General features: G+C 43.2%; 1 protein-coding gene across 17 annotated transcripts in view; it reads left to right on the top strand.

The window, feature by feature from the left end:
• The window catches only part of MICAL3 (microtubule associated monooxygenase, calponin and LIM domain containing 3), a 215,417-nt gene that overhangs the window by 10,058 nt on the left and 177,958 nt on the right, over positions 1 to 27,401 (top strand). For 7 of the 17 annotated variants that reach the window (XM_045071711.1, XM_045071707.1, XM_045071708.1 and 4 more), the window contains exon 1: positions 4,649 to 4,980. The exons of 1 other annotated variant lie outside the window; for it this stretch is intronic. The gene's annotated coding sequence lies outside the window, so the exon portion shown is untranslated. Of the gene's footprint in view, positions 1 to 4,646; positions 4,981 to 27,401 lie in introns of those variants that run through there. 9 more of the 17 variants (XM_045071701.1, XM_045071703.1, XM_045071713.1 and 6 more) reach the window with 6 other exon arrangements.

Genomic DNA, 27,401 nt, shown 5'->3' with positions numbered 1-27,401 from the left:
GTAAAATGACACTGAGTTTATCTGAGCTCTGATCATTTGAACAAATTCTACTCTGATTTTTCTATCATTTTTCAGGGATTTGGGAGAAGGGTTGTTAAATGGAGGAAAAGGGAAACACTCATTTTCCTGTTTAGTTTCAGGGCACTTGGAAGGAAAAATATATATTCACCACTTTTTTTTTTTTTTAAGATTTTTAATTTATTTATCTGACAGACAGAGATCACAAGTAGGCAGAGAGGCAGGCAGAGAGGAAGGGAAGCAGGCTCCCCGCCGAGCACAGAGCCCGATGCAGGGCTCGATCCCAGGACCCCGGGATCATGACCTGAGCCGAAGGCAGAGGCTTCAACCCACTGAGCCACCCAGGTGCCCCTATATTTACCACTTTGATAGGTAAAAATACACTATAATAATTGAAACAACGAGATGTTCTTCATCTGTTCAACTGACAAGGATTACAAAAGAAGAGAAATGCCCAGGATTGGTGAGGGTTCAGAGAAATAGCCCCTTCATAGCTTACTGGTGGGAAAGTAACTGGTGTAAACTTCCTGAAAGACAACTTGCCAATATATATGGAACACTTAAAAATGTGTATGACCTTTGACCAAGGAATTGTGTTTCTAGAAATACTAGGAAATAATCATAGCATATATAAACATTTATATATGTGGATAATCTTTGAAGTTACATATATAATGGAAAATTGGAAATAATCTTTATGACTAAAAAGAAAATCTTGGTTAAATAACTTAAAGTATATTCATTTAAAGTGCAGTCACTTAAAGTCATGTATTAGAATAATATTTATTGGAATGGGAAAATTCCTAGTCTATTGTTATGGAGAAAGTAGACTGCAGAGGAGTTTGATTAAATTTTGTTTAAAAGATACATACAAGGGGCGCCTGGGTGGCTCAGTGGGTTAAGCCGCTGCCTTCGGCTCAGGTCATGATCTCAGGGTCCTGGGATCGAGTCCCGCATTGGGCTCTCTGCTTGGCAGGGAGCCTGCTTCCTCCTCTCTCTCTCTGCCTGCCTCTGTGCCTCTATGCCTACTTGTGATCTCTGTCAAATAAATAAATAAAATCTTAAAAAAAAAAAAAGATACATACAAAAAAGACATGCACAAATATACAAAGAAAATACAGGAAAAATACATGGAAATAGTAACAGTGATAAGCTGTTAAGGGTAATGAGTAATTTTAACTTTTTGTAAGTCTCTGTATTAAAAGTTTTTTAACAATGAACATGTATTACTTTTGAAATCAGAATTTTTTTTTCTTAAAAGTAAGACAGAATTTAAAAAAAACTAAGACAGAATACACCATAATTCTTTGGCCAAATCATGGGTTGATATTATCCCCCCCCTACTGTTTGGTACATGTCCTGTTATTTCTGGGTACCCTCCATTTTTCCACCTTCCTCCCCAATACAGAGGCCATCTCCCCCACTCTACCCTTTCCCAGAAGCCTGTCCAGTGCTCTTCATCCTACTCTAAAGGACATGCTTTCCGGCATGAGCTTGCAGTCAGCCTGGGAATGGAATCCTGTCACATAATTTGAGGAGTTTGGGCTGACCCATTCCTCACTAAATGAATTTGATGTTTATCTCCCTCTCCACTTGGAGAGTACAGGCTTCATTTGCCATCAGTCAGGAAAACCCCACACAACCTGACAGTCCTTTGCTCCTGGTAGGTGCCCACTAAATGTTAGAGTGCATAAAGGAAACACTTAGATAAACAGAGGTTTTTTTTTTTTTTAAAGATTTCATTTATTTATTTGACAGAGATCACAAGTAGGCAGAGAGAGGAGGGAAGCAGGCTCCCCGCCGAGCAGAGAGCCCGATGCAGGACTCGATCCCAGGACCCTGAGATCATGACCTGAGCCAAAGGCAGAGGCTTTAACCCACTGAGCCACTGAGCCACCCAGGTGCCCCAGCAGTGGGAGTGAAAATTAACTGGACTGACTAGCCCTGGGCCAGGCAGAGATGGAAACAGGAGTATTGCCTTCAGAATTATCAGGCTTATTTTTCTTAATGATATTAAAAGTTTACTGGCTCCCACATCATTTTGCGAGGTGGTCCACCCCTGTGAGGATTTCTGCAGTTTAAAAAGAATGAGATCATTAGCCCAGCTTACATTTTCAGGGCTGTGTTACAAGTGTGAGTGGAGCAGAGTACTTTACTAAACAGCAACTAGGAAACTTCCCAGAATCTGTAAGCAGCAGCAGCCCTGCACATAGAAATCCCTTCCTCCTGGGCGCAGGGCTGATTGTATCTCCAGGTACTTCAGGCAGTGGTGGGGGTTATGGGCAGTTTTTGTTGCCCTTTGCTACTGAGTTTGCCAGGTGTGTCAAAGGCATAATCTCAGAGATAGAATATAAACACGACAGTAGAGAGAAAAGCTTAGTGCTTCTCACTACTTGTAGAAGCCTTCCTTGACTTGTTTTCCACCCACTGTCAGCACTGGTGCCCTTCTCCCTGGATTCCATGCTGGGGGGTTTGCTGTTATTTCTTCCCGTGTTGCTTATAAATTGCTCTCTACTGGTTATATGTGAAAAGACTGTGTTCACTCAGGGAGCAGGGATTTCAGTGGGGAGAAAATGACAACTTGGAAAACCAGACTTCATTATTGAACACTCTTGTCACCAGAGTTAAACTGGTCAGCATTTCTGAGCTGAAGTTTTCTCCTCACTGCAGACAAACTGCTCGTAACCTTCCTGACATGGTTATTTTGAGGCTGAAATGGTATTATAGGTATAGACATGTAAAAAATGATATAAGTGTATGACATTATCTTTTGAATGGAATGCTGTAGCTTCTTAAGAAATAGGAGATAGTGGGGTGCCTGGGTGGCTCAGTGGGTTGAGCCTCTGCCTTTGGCTCGGGTCGTGATCTCAGGGTCCTGGGATTGGGCCCCCTCAAGCTCTTTGCTCAGCGGGGAGCCTGCTTCCTCCTCTCTCTCTGGTACGTCTCTGCCTGCTTGTGATCTCTGTCTGTCAAATAAATAAAATCTTTAAAAAAAAATAGGAGATAGTATTGCACTATGGGTTTGTGAAGGTAGAAATGACAGACCTCAACATGTGTACTTGGGCAAATCAGCTTCTTTAAGGCTCATTTTCTCTCCATAAAACAGGAATAATAATAGCACTTCACAGAGTTCATGTGATGGTGAAATGAAATGATACATACAGAGCATTTCCCAATAGTACTTAGCACATAGTAAGCATTTAATGAACGTAAGCAGCTGCTGCTGCTGAAAATGAATGAGAGAGGAAACTATATTAATAAAAATTGCATACTGGGGCAGAAACTCAGGGTTATGGTGGCACTGAGCAGAAATGGGAGCTCTATAAGCTCACAGCTTCTGTTAACTAACCTGGGAGTTCAAGGAGAGACTAGACTTTCTAGAACTCACTGAATAATAGTTGGAAGATGAGTTGGGGGTGGGGTGGGGCCTGGATAGTGGAGCTATTAGAAAAGTATCCCTAACACCTCATATAATTTGGAAGAAGGTTGAGTGGATGTAGGATGAGCAGATGATGGAAGATTGAAAAGTTCTGAAAAATAAAGGTGGAGTTGGTCTGAAGTTTGGTGGCCAAAATGTTGGTCTAGCTGCTGGTATAAAGCTCTAAAATTGAGCAGAATAGGCCCCCAAGGGCTGTTTTCAAGTCTTGAATTTGACGTGTAGTGTGACTAAAAACAGAATTAGCCATGAATAGTTGAATGGTATGCCAGACACTTCAGATAGTGCTTCAGCCACTCTAATGAGAACTGCCCAGTGAGCTGTGTTGCTAAAAGTATGGATTCTGGACGCTTCAACAGGTGTAGTAATTACGAATTGAAACTTTTATACTGTGGAGGAAGAGAGAAGGAAGAAGAAAAGGTGACTCTTGTAAGAGTAGAAATTATGAGATATTTGTAGGGGGGAGTAGAGAGTTGGGGTGTTCACCACATATAAGAAAAATGCTTTGCTTTAAGAGAGGAGGGACAAAGAATATTGAATGTGTCTTTACACAAGATGGAGTCTATAGTGTTTGTATAAAGTGTACTTTCAACTAGAAAGTGTATGTTCAACCAACGTTTTTTAAGATGGGGGAACATACCGAAAATTGAAGAATATATATAAATACTGCCAATCCCACGCAAAGGATTATAGGACCACAAAATATGAAAGGACCATCAAAGATCATTTCTAGTTCAATATTGTCATTGGATTAGATGAGGAAACTGAGGCCGAGAGATACAGAGTAACCTATCCAAAGTCACACACATATATCTGGTGCAATTCTCTCCATATCTTGTTTTAACTCTCTTACCCCCAAATTTGAGGAGCCCTTAAATTGTTTCCCGTCTGGATAAGATCAGGAAAAAAATTCTGGTTTTGTTTTGTGGCGGCTTCTGAGGGAAACAAACAAGTTCCCTTTAAACGCATCCTCTCTTCTCCCCATCTGGCAGGTTTGATATGCCCACCGCGTTTTTCCATTGGCCATTTTGTGTGGTTCCTTGCGCCCTTCCAGGATTCCCAACCAATCAACTCCTCCCTTTCTCACTTGGGCTGTGCTTTGAGGAATGTACCATATGGACCGTGCGGGGGGATAGAGAGGAGGAAGGGAGTGGCGACAGTCTATTTCTTTACCTTTTGCATATACCATTGAGGTTCTGGCAAAGCCTGAGCCTGCAGGTAGCAACAACGCCCTGAGGACGGGAACCACGTACCAGTTTCAGAGGCGCACTTAGATCTGTCGCCCCTGAGACTGGGGTCCTATAGCAAGGGCTGAAGGGCCGCAGCCCCCGCCCTCCCATGTGCCCGCCCAGCCTCCGGCGGCGGCGCCGCTGCTTCAGCTGCGGCCGCTGCTGTTGCCCGCGCGGACGCTGCGGCTGGCGCGCGGGGGCTGCGGCGCTGCGGGGCTGCGCGCCGGGAGCGGGGCTTGGCGACCCGGGCCGGCCAGGGGACGCCGGCGCCGGGGGACACACCAGCATGAGGCGAAGGTGAGGACCGGGGTTCGAGACCTAGACTGGCCCCAACCGTTCCGTGGGGGCCGCATCTCACCCGCGCCCTGAGCGCAGGGTTTCCGGGGTCCCCAAGGGTGACTCCAGAGCCGGCGAGAACCGCGACCAGACCTGTGGCTGGAGACCTTACCCGGGGTAGCCGGGAGGGCTCGGGACCCGCCGTGGACGCCTGGCGCCTCCTTCTGGCGGCCCCTTCGAGCCCTTTTCCTAGCGGGGCGGCGGAGTGGACGAGGAAGCTCCTCCTCGCGCTTCTCCGGCTCTCCCGACCCCTGTCCTTGACCTCCAGGAGTTGGATGTTCGGTCAAGTGTGGCCTCGCGTGCCCAGGAGTTCCAGGGGAGGCTGGCATTGGGGAAGCCAGGGGATTGGGGAGGCTTCCAGCGTCTGTGGGAGTGGGAAGGAGAGTGGCTGGGACTGAATTTTCTGAGGAAGCTTTGGGGGTGGGGGCGAAGATCTCTTATCTTAACCCAGGAGTGGTGGGGTCCCGAGGCTTGGAGATGGGGTGCGTTCTGCCCTGGCGCCCAGGCCCAGCCTCCTGGCCATTGGCCTTCCACTCGAGCTGGGGTATGGGACTCCTCTGTTGCATCGTGGCCGGGCTAGTGCTGGCTTCCAGGGCGGTAGGTCCTGTCTTGATCTGGAGTCTAACAGATGCTGAGTGTGGATTTCTGGGTCGCTCTGGGCAGGTGGCCATGAGAACCATGAAGTGCTTTTGCCTTTTGTTTTCTTAGGGTAGTGGTGGACTGGGTGAGATGATGGCAGCCACGTACGTCACTTATCTATGAGCCATTCCCCCTTGCCTAACTGCCTTACAAGGTGATAGTGTTATTGGAGGTCTGTGTGATACAACTGTGAATTCCTAGTTTAAAAACCACCTGGAGGAGCCCTTACACACATCAGAGACTTGCCTTGTGTTAGCAGAAAACCAGACGTAGTGATAGTCTTTGCTGGTTCTGGCATGGATGGTAAACTAGTCATCACAATTGTTTGTTGGGCCCCTCAGGCAAGGCCTCTACCTTATCCCATTAAGGGGCATGGATTAGCCCTATGTCTTGGCTGGTTTTTTCTCCGGAGGTTTAATTCAGGGAAAACGTTTCCAAGAATCCATGCAGATCACAGTTACTTTCTTTTAATGTTGGTGTTTAACACAGACATTAATTAAGGTTAACATGAAGTGCATTAATGCAGAGAATTGTGAACATCAGAACATCAGTATTTGGTCCCATTTGACACTTTGCTGTGTGGGCAATCATGTAGGATGATGGTTTGTACCCCAAGGGTGAGAATGAGTTGGATTTTATTTTTTTTATTTATTTTTTATTTTATTATTTTTTTAAGATTTTATTTATTTATTTATTTGACAGAGAGAGAAATCACAAGTAGGCAGAGAGGCAGGCAGAGAGGGGGGGGGGAAGCAGGGTCCCTGCCGAGCAGAGAGCCCAATGCGGAACTCGATCCCAGGACTCCGGGATCATGACCTGAGCCGAAGGCAGCGGCTTAACCCACTGAGCCACCCAGGCGCCCCAATGAGTTGGGTTTTATAGTGAGAAAGATATCTTATTTTGCATTGTTGCTGCTAGCAGGGAGGCTTTGCCCTCTCATTACCTGACCACCCAGATGCCAACTCATTATTGTGGTTGCTTTCTTCCTGTGAGCACATCTGTAAAGAGCCTGGAAGAGAGTAGTATACATTCTGGGTTTGATTGTCAAATGTACTCTCAGGTCAGAAATTTGGCTCAGATTGTTTTAGCCCTTAGTGAATTCTTTCTTTCTTTCTTTTTTTTTTAAAGATTTTATTTATTTATTTGAGAGAGAGAGACAGTGAGAGAGAGCATGAGCGAGGAGAAGGTCAGAGGGAGAAGCAGACTCCCCATGGAGCTGGGAGCCTGATGTGGGATTTGATTCTGCGATTTCGGGATCATGACCTGAGCCGAAGGCAGTCATCCAACCAACTGAGCCACCCAGGCATCCCATCTTTCTTTCTTTTTTTAAGTTCTTTTTCTTTTTTAGAAAAGAAAAAAATTATTTTGACAGACAGAGATCACAAGTCGTCAGAGAGGCAGGCAGAGAGAGAGGGGGAAGCAGGCTCTCGACCCAGGGATCATGACCTGAGCTGAAGGCAGAGTCTTTAACCCACTGAGCCACCCAGGTGCCCCCCCTTAGTGAATTCTTATTGTGCTCTATGTTTTAAACATTTTTGAGCTTTTTTTGATAGTATATTAAATAACTGCAGTTAATTCCAGAATTATAGGAAAAACGTGGTTTGAGTATTCCTCTTGCAAAGAATCTTTAGGAATGTGGACCTGGTTCCTATCCAATTTACAGAGAAGGAACTAGGGTTTGGTAGGACCCTAAGTCGAAAGAGTGAGAGCAAGGCTGGCACTCAAACCTGGGCTGTCAGATCTCGAAGTGTGTGCTCTTAAATCCCAAGCTTTAGTGGTGACTAAAGGGCAGATGTCAGTCCCTAACTCTTGTTGCTGGTGCCTCCCTGGGGCCTGATGGCGCTGTGATCGTACTGGGCCTTTATTTTTCATTGATGTAAAGTTTTCACATCCTGGAATTTTTCTCGAGCCGGGGGCATTCTTCTAGCCAGGTGTAGGGTTGCTACTTTAGAAAAAATATTCAGAGCCAAAAAGGCATCTATATTTGGAGAGTAGGAAATACTTAATAAGACCAGAAGGTAAGAATAGGGACAGAGAGAATCAAGGTGGTTTGTGGGCAGGAAATTTGTGATTTTCTAACCCCGGGAATATCTTTACTACCCAGGCTTTTTAAACTTAGGCTGTGCATTGAAATTGTAAACTTGGAGACAGGGCAGCACTGGGCTAAAATCTGTGTAGTAAGGCTCTCAGTTTCTCGTTTAGATGGCAGAGTTGAAATTCTGATTCCTTTCCAGGCTTTAGCTTCTACAAATAATCCAGTAAGTTATGGGAATGATGGGGATATTGTTTGGAAATTCACCTAAACTCTTTGTGGACTTCCCCTTCCTTTCATGCTTCGCTCGCCCATCTTCAGTTCCACTTTTTCAGAATTCAGCTCTGATCCTATGGAGTTGGAATGGTGGAGGGTGTCAGGCTCTGTGATGTTTGGGACATACCAGTGGATAGAACATCCCTACCCCCGTGGGCTCTCTCTGCTGTACATGACTTGCTGTTGTCATGGTTTGGGCTTTAGCTGTCTTTGGATAAAAACTGGGGATGGAGGACAGGGAAACCATCACCACAAACCCTGCAGTTCATTGATTTGTCATTGTGGAGTCAGAATTTCACAGAGAAAACTGCCAACTGCCACAATTTACAGAAAATGAACAGTGGTGATAATCAGATTACAGAAGGGTGGTGAAGTAGGACTGTTGGTTTGTACCTTGCTGAAAAGGAGAAGAAAGGCAGGAGTTTTTGGTAAGTATTAAGTTTTGTGATAAGAACAACTGGGTCTCCCTGCATCCTTCTTGCGTGGCTTGCTCAGTGTCTATCACAAGAAGGGAGAAACGAGCATGTCTTGGTGTGTGAATGGAAGTCAGGAAAGGAGTCTTTCTGCATTATATAGGTCTACAGAGGTCTCTTTAATTGTATCTCCAATGAAGGATCTGGTTTGGTTAACTCTGGAAGGAGAGAGACAGCCAAGTGGTTAACTAGTGGCTTTATTGACTTCTTTACTATTTTAAATAATAACTGAAAGGCACAGTGAAACTTTAGTTCCAGCCTTGTCCTCTCTTCTTCCCTGCTTTTTTTCCGTTGTTGATTTACATAAGTATGAAGGAAGGCTGAGTTTGGGGAAGTCTTCTCTTTGTCAGTGTTGGAACCTGAGAAGAGAGGAGGGGCAGAGTATCCATCTGAGGGAAGATCAAGAGTAGCAATACTTCTAGCTTCTGTAGCCCCTCTGGATTACACAACAAACCTTCAGCACAGACTGCTCCCAGCCTACAAAACTCTGACTTGTGAAGGTCCCAGCTGCACTCTTCCCTGTCTTCCCCCCAAGCTTCACCCACCTTCACCACCAAAGCTGCCTTTGATTGAGAATTGTTGGGTTTGTGAGTGGAAAAGGAAGAGAAGCAGGGAGAGTAACACAAGGATGATAATGATGTTGGCACTGGTAGCAGCAGCAGACACTTAGAGACAATTGACTGTGTACCAGGCTCTGCGTGGATGAACTCATTCAGTCCTCATAGCAGCTGTGGAGGGTAGGTGCTGTTCCAATCCCAGCTTTCTGCATGAGGAATTCAAGGCCCAGGGAGTAGTGACTTATTGAATGTCTCACTTAGTGGTGGAGACGGACTGCGTATTTAGGTATTTGGTTCCAGATTTGTGCTCTCATGGACCAGTTAAGGGCAGCTGACTTGGGTAGACTTGTACCTAAGAGTTTTCTCTGGCCTGAAGGTCGCCTTTTCTCTCTTACAACCTGCCTTCCATTTTTATATTTAACCCCCTCTTTAATAATCTGAAATGCTATAGGAGAGATGCATTTAGGTTAAGTGGTATATTCCTTTAAAATTCGGACAGAGACAGAGAAGGTAATTCTGAAGCTACATGAGGGGCCTAGGTGGGCTTCCAAAAAGGATACCTCAGACAGTGTACAGAGTCTTCAGGGACCCAGAGGCTGGACCATGGGATCTAGAAAGAGTACTCATTATAGCACTGCTCCCAGAAAAGATGAGGAACCTTTCCTTTCCCACCTCTACCTTTTTGCTTGGCATGGGTTGCTGATTCCCGAGACCTAGAACGTGAGCAAATCCTCTCACTGCCCTAGCTCAACTACTTTATGGATGATTTTAGTTTCATTTTCTAACTTAATTAAATAAACTAGTCTTGGGTCTTCACCATGTTTGGAACAGAACCTTTTACCCAGTTTGGTCATAACTGGTTAGGGTCATTTATTTCCCTGTGAAAAAGGAAAAGGGAAGTATTGTGACTAGTGGCAAGGACATGTGTCATTTTGTTTCCAAACAGGTTTTTCTCAAAACCAGACTTGCAGAGGAAGGGGGAAAAAAAATCCACCTCTGCCTTTGGCATTTTAAGCATCTTTAGACAAGTGAGTCCTGTGCACAGTTAGGTAGTAATACTTACTGAGTGTTACTGTGGGCCAAATACTGTGCCAAATGCTTTAATACACACACACATCATATCTAGTCTTCAGGTAGACACTCCTATTTTATCATAGGAAAAATGTTCCAGAGAGGGTAAGGTCCATAAACCCAGTAACTTGCAGAGGCTTGATGACTCTGAATCACCTCGTTGTAAGGAGCGAAAGGAAGAGAAAATGGGGAAGAAAAAGACAGTATTGGGCAGGGGAAAGAAATTCATAAGATGGCAACATGAATCAGCCCCCAGTATTTACTGTATACCTCAATGTACAGTAGGTGTACTGGATGGGGCACCAAGAAGCCTATGAATTCCAACCACCCTTGGGGAGCCAGGGAACAAAGAAGTTTCAGAACCTAAGAGTATTAGGTTACACTCTGGGACTTGGTTTTAGTATGGATTTATTGAGTGATTACTATATAATAAAGCAAGTGCCAGGTATTAAAACAATGTCTACCTCCGAGAGGTCACCAGATTTCTTAAGGCAAGCTGACTTGAATCCAGAAAACCATAGTGTGTTATTATAAGTGACTTCACTGGCCAGAGAGCCCTGCATGTGGAGTGGTGCGGAAAATTTATACTTACTGGCAAAATATTTCTTCTTGATTCAGTTTTGTTTATTTCATGCACATAAGATTGAGAATTTCTGAAATTTATCCACCCCTGTGGCTATTGTTTCTGGAATGTTTGTGTTTTAGCAAACAGAGGATCTTTTTGCAGGTCCTCTCTTGAGGATCAGCTCTACACCTTGGTTGCAGGAAAGACTGTGGCCACCTCCCTTTCCTGCAGGTTGCCCTTAGATCCATCACTACTGCAGATCTGTTGGGTTTGGTGCGCTTGTCCTTGCACAATCACTGCTCACTTGGAGGTATAGGTCTACTCCAACACACCAGTAGCCTTGCTAAAAGAGCATATTGCTGGGCTGTGCCCTTTCCAGGTGTTCTAACAGGTGTGAGAGCAGTCCTGGGCACGATGATGCTTTACCAGTGCTTTGGGAATTAGATCAGACCATCTATTACCATCTACTACTATGGCTCCTTTCTAACTCTAAGACCACATTACTGTGCCAGCAGTGACCTGGGCACCCAGTGGTAGCCTTGTAGTGATTGGTATCCGCCAGCCCTCCTACTCCTCCTCTTCCTTCCATATTTTCTTGTCGTGTGCTATATTTGAAAGCTGATATATTGTGGAAAAGGCCTAAAGGGGCTTCTTATTGCTTGATGTGCTTAGTGAGATTGTTTTTGTTCGTGTTTTAATCTTTTATAAGGCCTTTGGATCACTATGATCAGGTCCATTCAAGTAGAAAGTACATACATCTCCTGGACATTAAGTTGACCCAGTTTGGTAATAACACTTAGCATCCTTCACATGCTGCTCATGAAAAGCTCTCTCTGTCCATGACCAGTGGCTCAGAGAAGGTTTCATCAGTTTAAAGGTATCCCTTGTGTTAGGCATACTTGATGTATGGAAATTGTATTGACCTCCAAAATATAATTGTGTGTGTCTGTACTTCTTAGCTTCAAATTTAATTCTTCACAGTAAAGGAATTTTGCAACAGAATTCTCTCTCTAGGAATTTAAAATTTTACTTTTTCTGTGTACAACTTTTTCACGCAGTCTGATCTTCCACCATTGGTGGAAATAACTGCATCACTTACCTGCTGGGACCCTCCCCAACCCCCAGTATGCATGCAGCTGCAGAGCCACGGGAGTTACTGGGCTCGCCTTTACAGGTTCCCAGGCCTATCACCCCGGCTCGGTGTGACAGACAGAACCAGATGCTGTTATGGCCATCAGTCAGGGCATATCCTGGCACTGCCTGGATGGCCAGCTTTGGCTTATGCACAATTCAGTTGCACACCAGGATTCATCTGGACCATCTCTGTCTGTGCTGCCTCACTTGACTCCATGCGCACTTTTCTATCATGCTTGTCTCCAGGTTATTTCTGCAGGCTTTCATGAGGCCCAAATGCTTGGCCAAAGGTGATAGGCAAGAAAATGCAAAGTGAAGTGTAGATTGTTCCTGGCTAATGGGCCAAGGGCTTTTGGCTAAAAACCTTGCATACATTGAAGTATGGGACAAGTGGGAAAGGAACTAATATATCAGGAGTCTACTTCATAAAAACACTTGATGACATAATCTCCTTTGATTCTTAAACAACAGTTAAGTATATGGTACCCATTTAACAGGTTGGGAAACGTGAGACTCAAGGAAGTGAGATGACTTGCCTGATCGATATCTCTCATTTGGTGAATGGTGGAGCTAAATTAGATTAAAAAGACCAAAATGTGGAGTGGTTAAGATCATGAACACTGGAGGGGCACCTAGGTGGCTCAGTCAATTAAGCATTTGCCATCAGCCCAAGTCATCCTGGGGTCCTGGGATCGAGCCCCACATTGGGCTCTCTGCAGAGCGGGGAGTTTCCCTCACTCTCTCTTTCCCTCTTCCTGCCACTCTGCCTACTTGTGCCCTCTCTCTCTGTCAAATAAATAAATCTTAAAAAAAAAAAAATGAACATTGGAACTAGACTGTTCTACAACATTTACTAGGGTGTGTGACTTTGGGTGTGTGCTTTAACCTCCTTGGGGCTCAGTTTCTTAATCTGTGCAGGGGCACAACAATCCTATTCACTTTATTTGGTCATAAGCATGTGGAATTCTGCCAGGTACCTATTGAGCATCCTATTTATTAGCTGTACGGTTAGTGACTGTTGCTTATGAAACTTGGAGCTAAATACTGAGACACTGGGTTTCTTCTCCTCCAGGGACAGAGCCTGTGTGGGTTCATGCTTAATATCAAAGTACCCCCAAATGCCCCCTGCTCTCAACCATTAGCAACTATTTAGACTTCCTGGAATAATTTGTTCATTAATTTGTCATCTGCTGGGCTCTTCTTCCTCCTGTTGCACTATGCTGGGTATTAGGGCAGGGCACAGATTTGTGGAAATGTATGAACTTACCCTGTTCTTGATGAATGCATCTGCTTCAGAAGATACGGTATAATTGTTAAAAAAAAAAAAAAAAAAAAAACGTCTGGGGGAAGAGGAAAGAAAAGCAATGACGTACCAAAGTGGCACAGGCAGGTGACTCCAATTGTAAGGACAATAACCACAGCTGACACTTGAATAACATGGTTTTGAACCGTGTAGGTCCACTTACATGCAGCTTTTTTTTTCTTTTCCTTTTTTTTTTTTTTTTTTCTGTAAGTGCATTCTGGGACTACAGATGTATTTTTCCTAGGATTTTCTTCATAACATTTTCTCTGGTTTATTTTATTCTAAGAATATAGTGCATAATGCATATAATATACAAAATATGTCTTAACTGTTTATCAGTAAAGCTTCTGGTCAACAGTAGGACACTATTGGCTAAGTTTTGGGGGAGTCAAAAGTTATACACAGATTTTCAACTGTGGGGAGATTAGCACCCTCAACCTTCCATTGTTAAGAGTCAGCTGTATTGTCCATTCTGCAAGTTAGATGGTACTGTATCGTCCCTGCTTTGTAGATGAGGACTCAGAGATACAAGTGTCTTGTCCAAGGGCACACAGCAGGTGAGTGGGAAGAGCCTGGGGTTGGTACCCTAGTTGACACTGACTCACCTGGGCCCGGTCATTGGTAAGATCGTCCAGGTGCTGCTGTGAGCAAAGCTTGGGTTGAGAGTGAGCAGGATGCCTTCCCAGCAGTGAGGAGGCCAGCCTGACTGGCTTGCAGTTGAGTTCAGGGTTTGTGGACTGCTGTGCCACGTTCTGTCTGGGTGTTGGGAGATGAGTAAGACATGTTCCTTGCCCTCTTAGAATTGTGCTGTAGCTGGGGAGACAGACACACAAATAGATGATTTCAGTGTAGTGTGGTAAGAGCTGTGATGAGGGTAAGTATAGGGTGTTGTGGAAGCCAAGGGAAGGGAACCAGGAAATGCTTCCAGAGTCTTGAAAAGGTACGCTTAGCAGGTGAAGGCAAGAAGAGTTTTCTAAAAGGCAGAGGGCGGCATGAACAAAGGCATGGCCTTTGTGGGCTTTTCTTGCTAAAAGCAAGTTTATTCACCTGTTCTGATGGATACCACGGGACCAGGTGAAGTTTACAGGCAACACCAGAGGTGTTGGAACGCAGAGTAATAGTGTGGAAATAGTGTTTTGTGTCCATTAATCTGGTGGAGGCAGGAAAGATGAAAGTCAAGCAAGACCACCTGTGGGAGGAGTCGGCAAACTTATCTGCAAAGGGTCAGAGAGTAAGTATTTTAGGTTTCAGTGGGCCATGTGGTCTCTGATGCAGCTACTTAGCTGCTGTCATAGTAGGAAAGCAGCCTGGTGGGAAAGCAGCCGCAGACAGTTAGTAAACAAATCCGCATGGCTATGTGCCAACAAAGCTTTACTTGTGACCCTCCAAATTGAATTTCATAAAATGCTCACATGTCTCAAAATAGTCTTTGATTTTTCTCCCCTGAGCCATTTAAAAATATAAAACCCTTCTTTGTTTGCAGGTTGGATTTGTCCCACAAGTCCTGGTTTGCCCACCCTGAGTGATTGGTAGTAATTCAGGTGTGACAGGACAGGGAACTGAAATAGGTAGTTGGCAATAGAAATAGAGAGGAAGGGACTTGGTGCCAAAGACATTTTGGAAAGAGGACATTGATTAGATGGAAGAGATAAGGGAAGAGAAGAGCCCCAGATGAGGCTGAAGCTTCAGGTTTTGTGGCTTCCCACCGTCTTTGGTAAAATTGGCCCCATTTTTCATGTGCTGAGAATATGACTTGATTCGGGAGAAAAACCCGAGAGCTTGACTTGATGATGCTAGAGAAGAGCCCAGAGATAGCGGCTGCCTTATGTGATCCCTAACTTCTGTCAGCATTGTTAATTGTTCCAGTTTTTTCCCCAAGAGCGTCACTGTGCCAGACTCCTCTGCTGCCTTGGCCTCTGGGTGCTTTAGGTGAGAGATGGCTCCAGCTATAACTGGGAGAGCATGGGCACCTGTTTGACGGGGCACAGGTGAAGTTCCTTTGTTGGAGAACTTCCTTTTATATACTTTCACACAGAGAAGTTGCAAGAGCAGCCACCTTCTATCTGTTACCTAGGTCTATTAAATGAGATTTTAATAATTTTTTACATTCTGTCCCATTCGCTGTTTTATTCTCTCCCCACTCTTCTCCCACTTTTTCCTGACCCATTTGAAAGTTGGTGACATTCTGCCCTCTTTTGCCACTAAATACTTCAGCATGAATTTATCAAAGAAAAGGTAACCACAGTGTGGTGGTCAACATCTAATGGTGGTTTCTGGAGCTAACACACCTCTAATAGCTGTTACTCATAGACTATCTGCCATATGTAAGGAATGATGCTGTCATTCCCCTGACAGTTGCAGACACAGACACCTACCTGGCTTTGGGGACCCACACTCCCCGCAGTAGCAGTTCTCTAGGACTCATGCTTGGGCTGGTCCCTGGGTTTCTCCAAAAGGAGAAGCAGCCCCAGGGCTGCAAGGTCACTTGGTGTCTTGAGCTGCTGAGCTGCCGGAGGGCAGGCACTTTACTCCTGCCATTTCCTGATGCCTTCATGAGAAAGCTCTTCTCTGAAATGGAGCACAGCTGCCACAGCACCCAAACTCTCACTTACGGTTACAAACATATTCTTTTTCTTGGCTTTTTTCTCTTCCATTGCTCCCCAGCCTATGGAAAATGATTCTTTTAGAGTGGATTTTGTTTCAGGCTTGATTGGGGTGGAGTGGGGGAGGAATTAAATTGGAGTCATTTATTTTGGGAATAAAATGGGAGGGAAAACTATATTATCTTTTCTGGCTTAGAGCAAAAGGGGATATTCTTTTTTCCAGACTGAAACCAGAAATAGGGAAATATTTGATGCATACTCTTTAGTTCCTTATCAGTAGTGATAGCTTGTTGAGTTTCATGGGAACTATGGAAAAAGGAATCTGGAAATTCTGCCCCCAATGAGAAAGGAATAAAGGGAAGGCTTTTATCTTAGTGTAACATGGGTGTCTCATTCCATTTACCCAAGTTCTGTATGACTTAACTGAATGCTTGGTCTTTGCCAGTGTGGATGTGATTGGGACCCTTCACTGTGTTCAGTCATTACTGACCTTCAGAGAGCCCATTCTTGAAATCCAGGACATCTGAAATCTGAGAGTCAGGAGTCTTCAGAGCCTTAGATCTGCGAGGCCTTGTGCTGGCCTTGGGGTGGGGGGCGGGTCACAAAGGAGGATGAAGGTGTCAGGTGCCTCTGCATTCCCTCATCTCCCAATCTACACGAGAAAACCTTGACTCAGCTGTTGTGCAGTTAGCTCAAGTGAATCACTTAATGGTTCTGTGTCACGGTTTTGCCATTTGTAAAGTGGAGAGATACTGTCTCTTAGCCATTTAGAGGGACACCCTGGAGGGGCACCTGGATGGCTCAGTTAATTAAGTGTCTGCTTTCGGCTCAGGTCATGATCCTAGGGTCCTGGGAACAGAGCCCCTTGTCAGGCTCCCCCCCTCTGGAGGGTGAGGGGGTTGGAGGGAGAAGCCTGCTTCTCCCTCTCCCTTTGCTCCTCCCCCTGCTTGTGCTCTCTCTTGCTCTCAAATAATTAAATCAAAATTTTAAAGGAGCATCCTGGAGATAAAATTTGAGTATAACATTTGCAGGTTTGCTTGGAAACAAACTACGAGTACTATTTACATGCTGACATTTTCATAGGAGCACCCTTACTTAACACAGGTGGAGGTTACTGCTTACCACTAGTATAGGAGGACTGATGGTCACAGATGTCCAAAGCTGCCCTCACGGGATCTGCTTGTTTTCTTTGTGGTTTATGGAATCCACAAAGGCAAGGCAGGCAGATTCAGTAAACAGTCATTTAAAAGTACTAGGGACATACAAAGAGGGTAGAATTCACAGGCTCTGTTTGTGGAGTTCACAGTTCATCTGGGAAGTCAAAATAAATAGTAAAAGAGCAGTTAGTGAACAGCAAGCAAATACAGAGAATCCATGTATGTAAACCATATATTCTGCTGCTCAAAAAGCAGTGGGTATTATTCCCTTTGCTCCCTGTGCTCTAGCTTCTCTGGGTGTCGTGCTGTTCCTTGGACATCCCAGGCATGCCCTGCCTCAGACCTTTCCCCAGACTGTTTGTTCTCTGTGAAGCAGGCTTCCCTACGATGTACACAGTTGACCTCCTTAGTCTCTGCCTGCCTTTGGTCACATGTTACCTTCTTTATGAAAGCTACTCATGCCACCCAGTCTGAAATTTCAGTGTGTCCCCAGTATTCTAAATTCCTTTCATCCTGCTTTTTCTTTTTTACCAGAGTACTTAAACCACCCTCTAGCATGTTTTACTTCTGTTTATGGAGAGGCACAGTAGCCTGGGCTCTGGGACCAGACCGCTTTGGTATAAGTCTTGGCTTCACCACTTATTTCTTATGTGAACTTGGGTAGATTATGGAACCCTTTTAGTCTTAGTTTCCTCATTTGTAAGAATAATACCTAACTCAGATAATTTTTTTGAGCATCAAATGAATTAATATTTATTGAATGCTTAGCCTAACACCTGTCATGGAGTAAGCACTATATGAGTGTTTGATGAATACAGTTTTTATTGTCAAATGAAATTGCATGAGGTCACAGGGCTTCATCTGTTTTGTCCTCTAATGTATCCCTAGCATTTAGAATAGGGCCAGGCAGGAAGAAGGCAGTACGTGCATGTTCAGTGAATGAAGAGGTTGTGGAGAAGTTGGTCTGGAAAGGTGAGTAGTGAGGTGTGGGCAGCGTTGTGGATGACAGGCCAACCTGGGATCCCATTCCAGCTAGCTCTGCACTCTGTAATCTTGGACCAGGGTCTTAATCTCTCCAAGGCTTGAGCTCTCACTTCCCTTGCAGAGTTGTTAGCAGAATTAAATGAAAGAATATGCATTTAAGGGCCAAGCACGATACTGGCCTGGCTGGTAGCAGATGGTCCATAAATGTTAGTTCTTTTCCTTCCTCAGCACCCCTGGAAGAAGTGAGTCAGTGAAGGAAGCTGGTTGTTAGGGAGGAGCAGGGGAAATCCTGAGTTTAGGTGCAGAGAAGAGGAACAAAAACAAGATATTCGATAAAGATGTGACCATCACCAACACGCTGGACTGAAGTGCTTAGTTAGAAGGGGCTGTTCCTTGTCAAGCTTTGATGTTAAGATGAGAAGTGTAGGGTTTTGTTTGTTTTGTTTTGTTTCTTGTAACTTTGTTTTGCTGCAATTTCAGAAAAGTGCAAGCATAGTGTAAGGAACTCTTTTTTACGCAGAACCATCAGTTTTCATTTTGTACCATTTGCCTTTCACATTTTTCTTTCTCTCCATATGAATTAAAGACATTGTATTCCTTGTCCACTAAATAGTTAAGTCTTTATCTCCTAGGAAGAGGAATATTCTCTTAGATTTTTGATAGGAAGCTTTAGGTTCTTAAATAGGGTAGTGGCACTCTGAAAAGTACCTGGGGAAGATGGGCTAGAGCCTGATGAGCAGGCAGTTTAGGGTAACTTCCCCTGGTGGATAATGAAGACATATTGATGAACAGAAATGGGAAAAGGGAGATAGACCTAGGAGATATATAGGGAGTCTTGGGTATGTTACAGCTGGGGACGAGGTGAAAATGATAACTAAGGGGAAAGGAGGGCTCATATGTAGCAGGGCTGCTGTCTGGGGAGGAGAGCAGCATGCATAATATGAAAAAGCAAATTCAGCTTTATTTTATGCTTGGGAAAATGAAACCTCACTCCTGGCTTTGTTCATGTTATTCAGTCTACAGAAGATAAAGGTCCACCAAATCCTGGCTGATGCAGTAGAGTCTATCTCCTACAGACTTAGAGGAGCAGCTGTGACAGGCTTGTATTGTCAAAGGCATAGAGATACACAGTGTGATCTGAAGGACACTGCAGTTGCTGAGAGCTGGGGAAGTACTTTAGGCTTTGTTTGCCATGAAAATAGTAAGTAGAGATGAGCATTCAGATAGTCCGATGGAGATCTAGGAGTTATTAGTGACAAAGACAGTTGATATTGTGTGGGGACAATGATGAGAAGCCAGGGACCAAAACAGCTTTGGTGAAGTGATCTACAGCGAACCAAGGAGAGGGACGATGACCAGAGAAAGAAACTTAAAGGGAGGGTAACAACATTGATGTAAAAAGAAGTAGCATTTAGGAGGACCCAAACTGAGCTAAAAGAGATCCAGGGAGTCGGTGAGTAAGCTACCAACAGTTCCCAATGCCAGCCCAGTACCTTCTGGGGCCTGGAGATACTTGCTGGACTGTTTTTTCCAGAGTAGGAGCCAGAACTCATGAGCTTTAAGGAACACCCTGTGAATAATGCCACCCAGGGTGCTAAACCAAATTAGACTGTTAAAGGATTTTAAATTAACTTCCCAGTGCCTAAGTGTGTTGTGGAAGAAATCTCAGGGAGAATTTATCAAAAATATCTTACTTCTGAGCTTATACTAAGTATTAAAAGATCTCCTTGAAGATAATGTGTTACATGGAGCATTCTGCTATTCTCTCTGGCATTCAGAATTCTCAGGTACAGTAAAATCTTGTTATAGGAAAGTCTTGATTCCCTCTAGAAAAGCAGACTCTTAAGTAACTATTAGAGATCATGCTTTGTTTCCATGAATATGCATGAGTGCCTTTTGTGTACTAAACACTGGGAATATAGTAGGATCATGGCCTGCCTTTTCAGGAATTTTGCAGGTTGGTTGATAAGTACAGCCATTATTAAAAATTCTATAAACTTACAATTGAATATATTAAAAACAAGGGTAATAAATACTCAACATTCATCTCTTCCTCATTAATTTAGCACAAACAATGCTCTGTGTTTCTTCTATCCATATGGTTGAGATACTCTGTAATAGGTGAGCTATGGTGCATTTCTTCCCAGCTCAGCGCCCATGCTAAGAGATGTCAAGTTGGTAGCTTGAAATTGACCATGATGGGAGTATATATTCCATGGAAACAAACAGCACTAAAAACCAGGGCCTGATTTATTATTTTGTTCATTGCCTAAGAAAGTGATGGAGAAAATGTTAACATTTGCTGTTCAAACCTAGTGTTGTTTTTTTCCTAAGATTTTATTTTATTTTATTTTTTAAAAGATGTTATTTATTTATTTATTTATTTGACAGACAGAGATCACAAGTAGGCAGAGAGGCAGGCAGAGAGAGAGGAGGAAGCAGGCTCCCTGCTGAGCTGAGAGCCTGATGCGATGTGGGGCTCGATCCCAGGACCCTGGGATCATGACCTGAGCTGAAGGCAGAGGCTTTAACCCACTGAGCCACCCAGGTACCCCCCTAAGATTTTATTTTTAAGTCATCTCAGCACCCAGTGTGGGGCTCAGACTCACAGCCTCAAGATTGAGAGTTCCATGCTCTACCGACTGAGCCAGCCAAACTTAGTGTTCCATGTCTAAAGCTATTTTACTGTGAATTAATATGAGAAATTGATGAAATATTCATCTAGTGTTTGAAAGCTAGGGAAGGAAGGAAGGAAGGAAGTTGCTCATATCCTGTTTGATATACATACATCTTTCTTGTATTGTTCCAATTTTATTTTACTCCTTAAAGTAAAAGAAAATATCAACATTCACCTATTAGTTGAATCCATGAGTTGGTTATAGATATATGAGTTAGACAAAAATCTGTGACAGCAATCTGTAAGAATCAATTGGCTATATGGAATTTACAGTAGAGAGTATTATATATTTTATTACTATATACTTTAGTATATATTTATTACTATTCTGTATATTTTGTTGTATGCTATACATTTTTATATCAGTAAAATTTATTATTAAAATTATTGAAATTTATTATAAATGTAAATATATGTTCACATAAATATACCTGTAAAGACATGAGCATGTTTTGGGGAATAGGCGGTTAAGCAATTACCAGCACCCCACCCTAGTCAGTTAAATAAACACTGCCTTCATGGTGTTCGCAGTTTAGTGGGAGAGACAAGTGTAGTCACAGAGATACCTAAGTCTGTGAAGGACCTGCAGGAAGGATCAGTGCAGGGTCCAGGGAAAGTGTGGGACAGAGTACTTCATCAGGGCTGGAGTAGGGAGGTGGAAAAGGCCTTCCAGGGAAAAGGATACAGAAGTTGAGCACAGACAGCTGGCAGCTGGGGAGTGGAGGAGGGCCTGGGGCAGAGTGAACAGTTTAGGCCTGCAGGAGGTTTGTGGGCTTGAAGAGTAAACTTGAGACTGAAGCAGAATGATAAGAAAGAAGGAGAGGGCAGTTCTGGAAAGAAAGGTGGGTGTGGACCACATTGTGTGGGTGCTTGCTGTAGATCATGTGAAAGTCGTGGTAACAATTTAAGGATTCTGCTTTTAGGCTGTTTGGCAACTGAGATGCCAACATTATTTTGGCAGACTAATGTGGTTTAAGAAATAAGAAAAAGAGGCATTAATAATATTTTTATTATTCTTAATAATATATGTATTATAAAAATAATATATAATATATTTTAAATATTTTTTTGTGACTAAATACTTAAAGTTGACAAATATGAATTATCCACTTATTATATGTAGGACTTGGTGCTAATGGTTTTCTTTTTTTTTTTTTTAATTTTTTTTATTAACATGTAATAAATTATTTGCTTCAGGGATACAGGTCTGTGAATCATCAGGCTTACACAGTTAACAGCCCTCACCATAGACACATACCCTCCCCAATGTCCATAACCCCATCCCTTTTCCCCCCATCCCCCAGCAACCCTCAGTTCATTTCCTGAGATTGAGTCTTTTATGGTTTGTCTCCCTCCCCAGTCCCATCTGTTTCATTTTTTCGCCCTCCCTACCCTCCCATCACCCCCCCAAATTCCTCAGGTGCTAATGGTTTTCAAGGAGACAAATCATTAACACTGTCCTTACCTACCAGGAGTGTGTTGCAGGTGGGGACGAGCAGAAACACCTACAATTAACTGTAGTATAAGGTGGCTTTAAATAAATGCTGTGGAGGAAGCAATTAATTCTGATTGTAGGATGGGGAAGGCCATATGGACAAGGCAGGATAGTTAGTTTTGCAATAATTTATTTGGGGGACCCCAGGAGAATATCCTGCTTTTGACCAAAGACTTTTACTGTCTCTATTTCCTGATTTATCCCCATTACCCACTGCCCTGGAGTTTCAGCTTACTTCATGAATGCCAGTTCTGCCTCCAACCAGGCTGCTAGAGAGGGACCACATCCCAGACTTCCCTCCCATTACTTGGAGCATCTGACCAGGAGCTCATGTTATGTGCTTTCAGAAATATTTGTTGGCTTTGTATGTTCATCAGCAAAGCATCTTAGAATCCAGGTTTAGAAGAAACTTTAGACTGAAAATATCAGCTTCATGTGCAGGGGCTGTCCTGGGCTGGAGAAGGTGGTACGGCAGGGCTCCTGGCTTCTCTAGGCTGGGACTTGTCTCACGGAAGTCACTGAATGCAGTGGCGAATTCCTCTAATGAAATCTTTGGTGAAAGACTCAACATTTCTTTCTTTCTTTTCTTTCTTTTTTTTTTTTTTTAAGATTTTATTTATTTGACAGACAGAGATCACAAGCAGGAAAGAGAGGCAGGCAGAGAGGGAGAGGAGGGAGCAGGCTCTCCGCGGAGCAGAGAGCCTGATGTGGGGCTCGATCCCAGGACCTGATCATGACCTGAGCCAAAAGCAGAGGCTTTAACCCGCTGAGCCACCCAGGCACCCCAAGACCCAACATTTCTATTATCTTTATTTAACCAACATTTATTGATTACCTACTGTGTGCCAGGACCTTGAGCTAATAACCCTTGTTCTCAGTTGGGTTTTTTCTTTTTTTTTTTTTTTAACAGCTTTATTATATAATTCACATACCATTCATTTCATTCATTCAGATTATACAATTCAGTGGTTGCTAGTGTAATCAGAGAGTTTATAACCATCATTCCAATCAATGCTAGAACATTTTTGTCATCCCCCAAAGAGGCCGTCTACCCATAGCACTGACTGTTTACTTATCTCCAGTGCCCCTCCTTCTAGGCAGCCACTAGTCAACTTTGCTGTCTCTGTAAATTTGTTATTCTGGATATTTCATATAAATGGAATCACACAATATGTGGTCTTTTGTGAATAGCTTCTTTCATTTAGTATAGTGTTTTAAAGTTCATCCTTGTTGTAGCATGCATGAGAATTTTATTCCTTTTTATGGCCAAACATTCCATTTTATGGATAGACTCCATTTATCCATTCAGCAGTTCTGCTATGGGCTATTTTGAGTAATGCTGCAGTGAATGTTCATGTACGAGTTTTTGTGTGGACATATGTTTTCATTTCTCTTGTTTATTTATGTACCTAGGGGTGAAATTGCTGGATCAGATGGTAACTCTGTGTTTAACATTTTGAGAAAGTGCCTACCTATTTCCAAAAGTAGTTGCACTATTTTGCATTCCTACCAGAAATGTGTAAGGGTTCCAGTCTCACCACATCTCATCCCCACTTTCTATTATCTGTCTTTTTTAGTATAGCCATCGGGGTGGATGTGAAGCCCTATTTCATTGTCGTTTTGATTTGCATTTCCGTAGTGGTTAATGATTTTGAGTGTCTTTTCATGTGCTTATTGGCCATTTGTGTATCTTCTTTGGAAAACTACCTATTCAAATCCTTTTCCCATTTTAAAATTTAGCATGTCCGTAGTGGTTAATGATTTTGAGTGTCTTTTCATGTGCTTATTGGCTATTTGTGTATCTTCTTTGGAAAACTACCTATTCAAATCCTTTTCCCATTTTAAAATTTAGATTACTTTTTATTATTGAGTTGTAAGAGTTTTTTATATATTCTAGATAAAGTTCCTTATCTGATACACAATTTACAAATATTTTACCCCATTCTGTGGGTTGTCTTTTCAGTTTCTTAATGGTATTCTTCTTGCTTTGAAGCATAAAAGTTTAATTAATTTTGGTGAGTCAAATTTGCCCTCAGTTCTTGAGTAAACCCAGATTTATATGACAGATTTCTATGCTTTCAGGTATTTGTTATATTTAACAAGTCTTTGTTGAATAGTTTATAGCCAGTTTTATAACCTTTAATACTTGCAACTTCTTAACGTGGTGAGATTTATAGCTTTTATTTATTTTTTAAATTTTTAAAGATTTATTTATTTGAGAGAGAACGCGCATAAAGAGTGAACATGTGAGCACGTGCTCATGAGCTGGGGGGTGGGGCAGAATGAGAAGGAGAGAGAGAGAGAGAGAGAGTCCAGGCAGGCTCCGTGCTCATGGGGCTCCATCTCACAACCCTGAGGTTAATGACCTAGCCAAAATCAAAAGAATTGGTAGCTTAGCCAACTGAGCCACCCAGGTACCCCTGTTTTAGCTTTTAGAAACTTAAAACCCTCTGAAAGCAAAGACTAAGGCATATAGACTGTTTATAGCATTTTAATCACCATATCGCTGGTAAAAATACAGCCATAGGTTGATGACTACTGAACCCATTGGGGCCAGGCTTCTGGGAGTAGTTGGATGTTGAACTGAAGAATATTGAGATTGTATTTAAGCACAGGCCAGGAAAATGGAGCATTGTTATTTCCTATTGTAATTTTAACTCCTTTGTGTTATCTAACAAGATTTTCGGCTATATTTACTCTATAAGGCAAGGCATTTAATAATAAGAAGTCCATCTGGGTTATGTAAATATGTTAACAGAGTGAAATACTTAAACTACCTTCTACCTGCTTCCCTACAGAATATTTTAGTTGTCTACCTTCTGCTTATATCGTTCAGACAGGACTAAAGACGTTTTACTTTCATAATAATGTTAGTTCTGTTGCCTGTTTTATTTGTTACCTCCTCTGAGCCACCTAGCACTTCCAGGATGGTATATACTGTCTCCTGTCAATGAGGGAGCAAGCTCAGGGGGCATGCAGCAGGTGCTGTTTCTTGTCCAAGATCACATTCCTCCTAGTAGGTAGGAATGCTGGGGTCCCTTTGGGGGGACATACTGGGGATTACTTGCAAATATGGTATTTCAGAGCCTCATTTGTTTTGTATCCCTTTAGCTCTCTTTATAAGGTATTTCCCTTTCTAAGTTTGGATAAATGAATGTGTGAAGTTTCTTCCTTTGCATGTAATCTGAATAAGTAGGTATAAATCATGCAGCTGGGGGCTGGGAGTGTGTGGAACATAAGAACAAAAATATGAGAGGGAGAGGACACCTGATTAATAATCAGGAATAGTGGAGAAGACAAGAAGTTCTGTCTTCCCATCTTCAAGAAAGTAGTGGGAATTTATGAACTAGGAAGTGAATCAAGTAGGCTGTAAGGCAATTTAGATTCTTAGGCTTGTTCACTTCTTGTTACCCTGAGGTATCAGAATGCTTGGGTGTCTTTAGCAAGTGCAATTTTGAAACAAAGCCTGGTTCCATATTCCTACTTTGAATTGGGCTGCCTGGGATCAAGTGGATTATAGTGGGTGATGATACTATCTTAGATTGCTCTAGCCTTTGTCTTCCATAGAACCATGCCATATGGTTTTGTGATTACAAGGTCAACCTGAGACTGACAGTTCTTTCAAAGAAGTCACTCTCGGAATGTTTTTGAACCTGTGACACTTTGGCCTCTTTGCCTACTTTATTCTTAGTGAGGGCAGATACTTTGATGATGGACATGATGTGGTTAAGACTCCAAATTTGGACTGCCTGGATTAAGTTCCATCTTTTACTACTTAGAACTATGTGACCTTGAGTATATTACTACATTTCTATCTCTTCACCTATAAAATGTGTATATTAGTACCTATCTCATGGAACTTTGGAGAATTAAAGGAAATCCTGTGTGATGTTCAGAGAACAGCATACAGTATAGTGCTCATCACATAGTAAGCACACATTAAATGTTAGCTGCTATTACTTGTCTTTGCTGTTGCTGTGAAATGACCAAAACGTTAATTTGGACCCAGCTTTTGTAAATAAAGTGGGCAGTTAGGTTGGGTAGCAGTATTTTTGGTAAAACATGAAAATAAATAGCAATCTCTGTAGTTCCTATTTATTAAGCACCTCCTGTCTGTTAGGCCCTATAGTGTAGGCTCTTACTCATACTTCCTCAGTTAGTTCTGATGGTGGTCATGCAGGGTGGTTGATCAGCATTGTTGAGGGACACGGTCACAGTTCGACAGCTGCTCAGTGGGGAGCAGCTAGTCTTGGTCACACAGCTCTCAGAAGCCGGGCTTTCTCTTGACTATACTGTATTGCTTCCCTTGTCTCTGTTCACCTTGGCAGCCAAAGTAACAGGAAAGTCTTTATTTTCCATGAGCCTGTAATTTTGGTTATGCACACAAGCCATAGCCCAGAGGGAGGTAAGATTTCCAGGGTATAACTTTTTTTAGGTGAGTCTTTTCCATTGTGATGATTGAACAGTGAGGAGAGGAGGACCTCGGTCGATCTGTCTTTTAAAAAGGCCCATGGTCATCCATTTCAAGCCAGGTGGCTATTAGTTCTCCTGGCACTCACAGCCTTAATTAACTGCCACCACTGGCTGGGGAATGAATGTGGAAGGGGGTTCTTGCCCCATCCTCCATGGTCATAACATATAGGTCTCAGGATGAGTGCAGGGTCTGGATGACCCTTCCTGTGTCCTGTCTCTCTTTGGAAGGAACATGGGCTCAGTTACATATTCCCTAGAAATAAGTCTCTTATCAGATATATGATTTGCAGAAATCTTTTCCCATTCTCTAGATTGTCTTTTCACTTTTTTGATGGATGTCCTTTGAAACCCAGCATTCCCTTGCCACCCCTCCATTTCTTGTCCACCCCCTGCCCTGTTTCCCATAAGGTGAGGCTTTGCAAGCGTTGGGATGCCACAACATGCAAAAGAAGGTAGTAGCACCCACTCCCTGCCACCCACATACACTTCCTTTCATTTTAAAATAACACAACCAAAGAAGAGTTAAGATTAAAGACCCATTGTTAAGTAGGCATGGAATAAGAGTGAAGTTCTGCCCCAAAGAATCCGAGACTGCAGAGAGTGGTGGAGGGCCTAGCGCCGCCTGATGTGGGCAGTCCAGGTGAGCTGTGAGCTGAGCGCAGGCGCAGCCTCCCTGGCGCTAAGGGGCGGGGCCACAGGGCGGTTGAGCCGCAGGTATGTGCTGGTGGCGCAGGGGCTGCCCGGGGAGTGGAGCATGGTAGGTTGCTTTGGGTCTGGCACTGCCAAAGACTACATGGGCTGGTGGTTCAGGTTACAGTTGCTGTGGGAACTGTGACCTTTGAGTTTCCTGGCTTATGCATGGAATTTCAGTTGCATAATACTACAACAACTTGGATTTTTTCCCCCCTTCTTGCCGTTCTTGACATTTAATTTTTTTATCCCA

This window comes from Mustela putorius, unplaced genomic scaffold (genome assembly GCF_011764305.1).
Source record: "Mustela putorius furo isolate JIRA1106 unplaced genomic scaffold, ASM1176430v1.1 tig00003988_pilon_pilon_pilon, whole genome shotgun sequence".
Classification (NCBI taxonomy): domain Eukaryota; kingdom Metazoa; phylum Chordata; class Mammalia; order Carnivora; family Mustelidae; genus Mustela; species Mustela putorius.
Note: the sequence above shows the minus strand (reverse complement) of the source record. Positions and strands in the feature narration are given on the sequence as shown.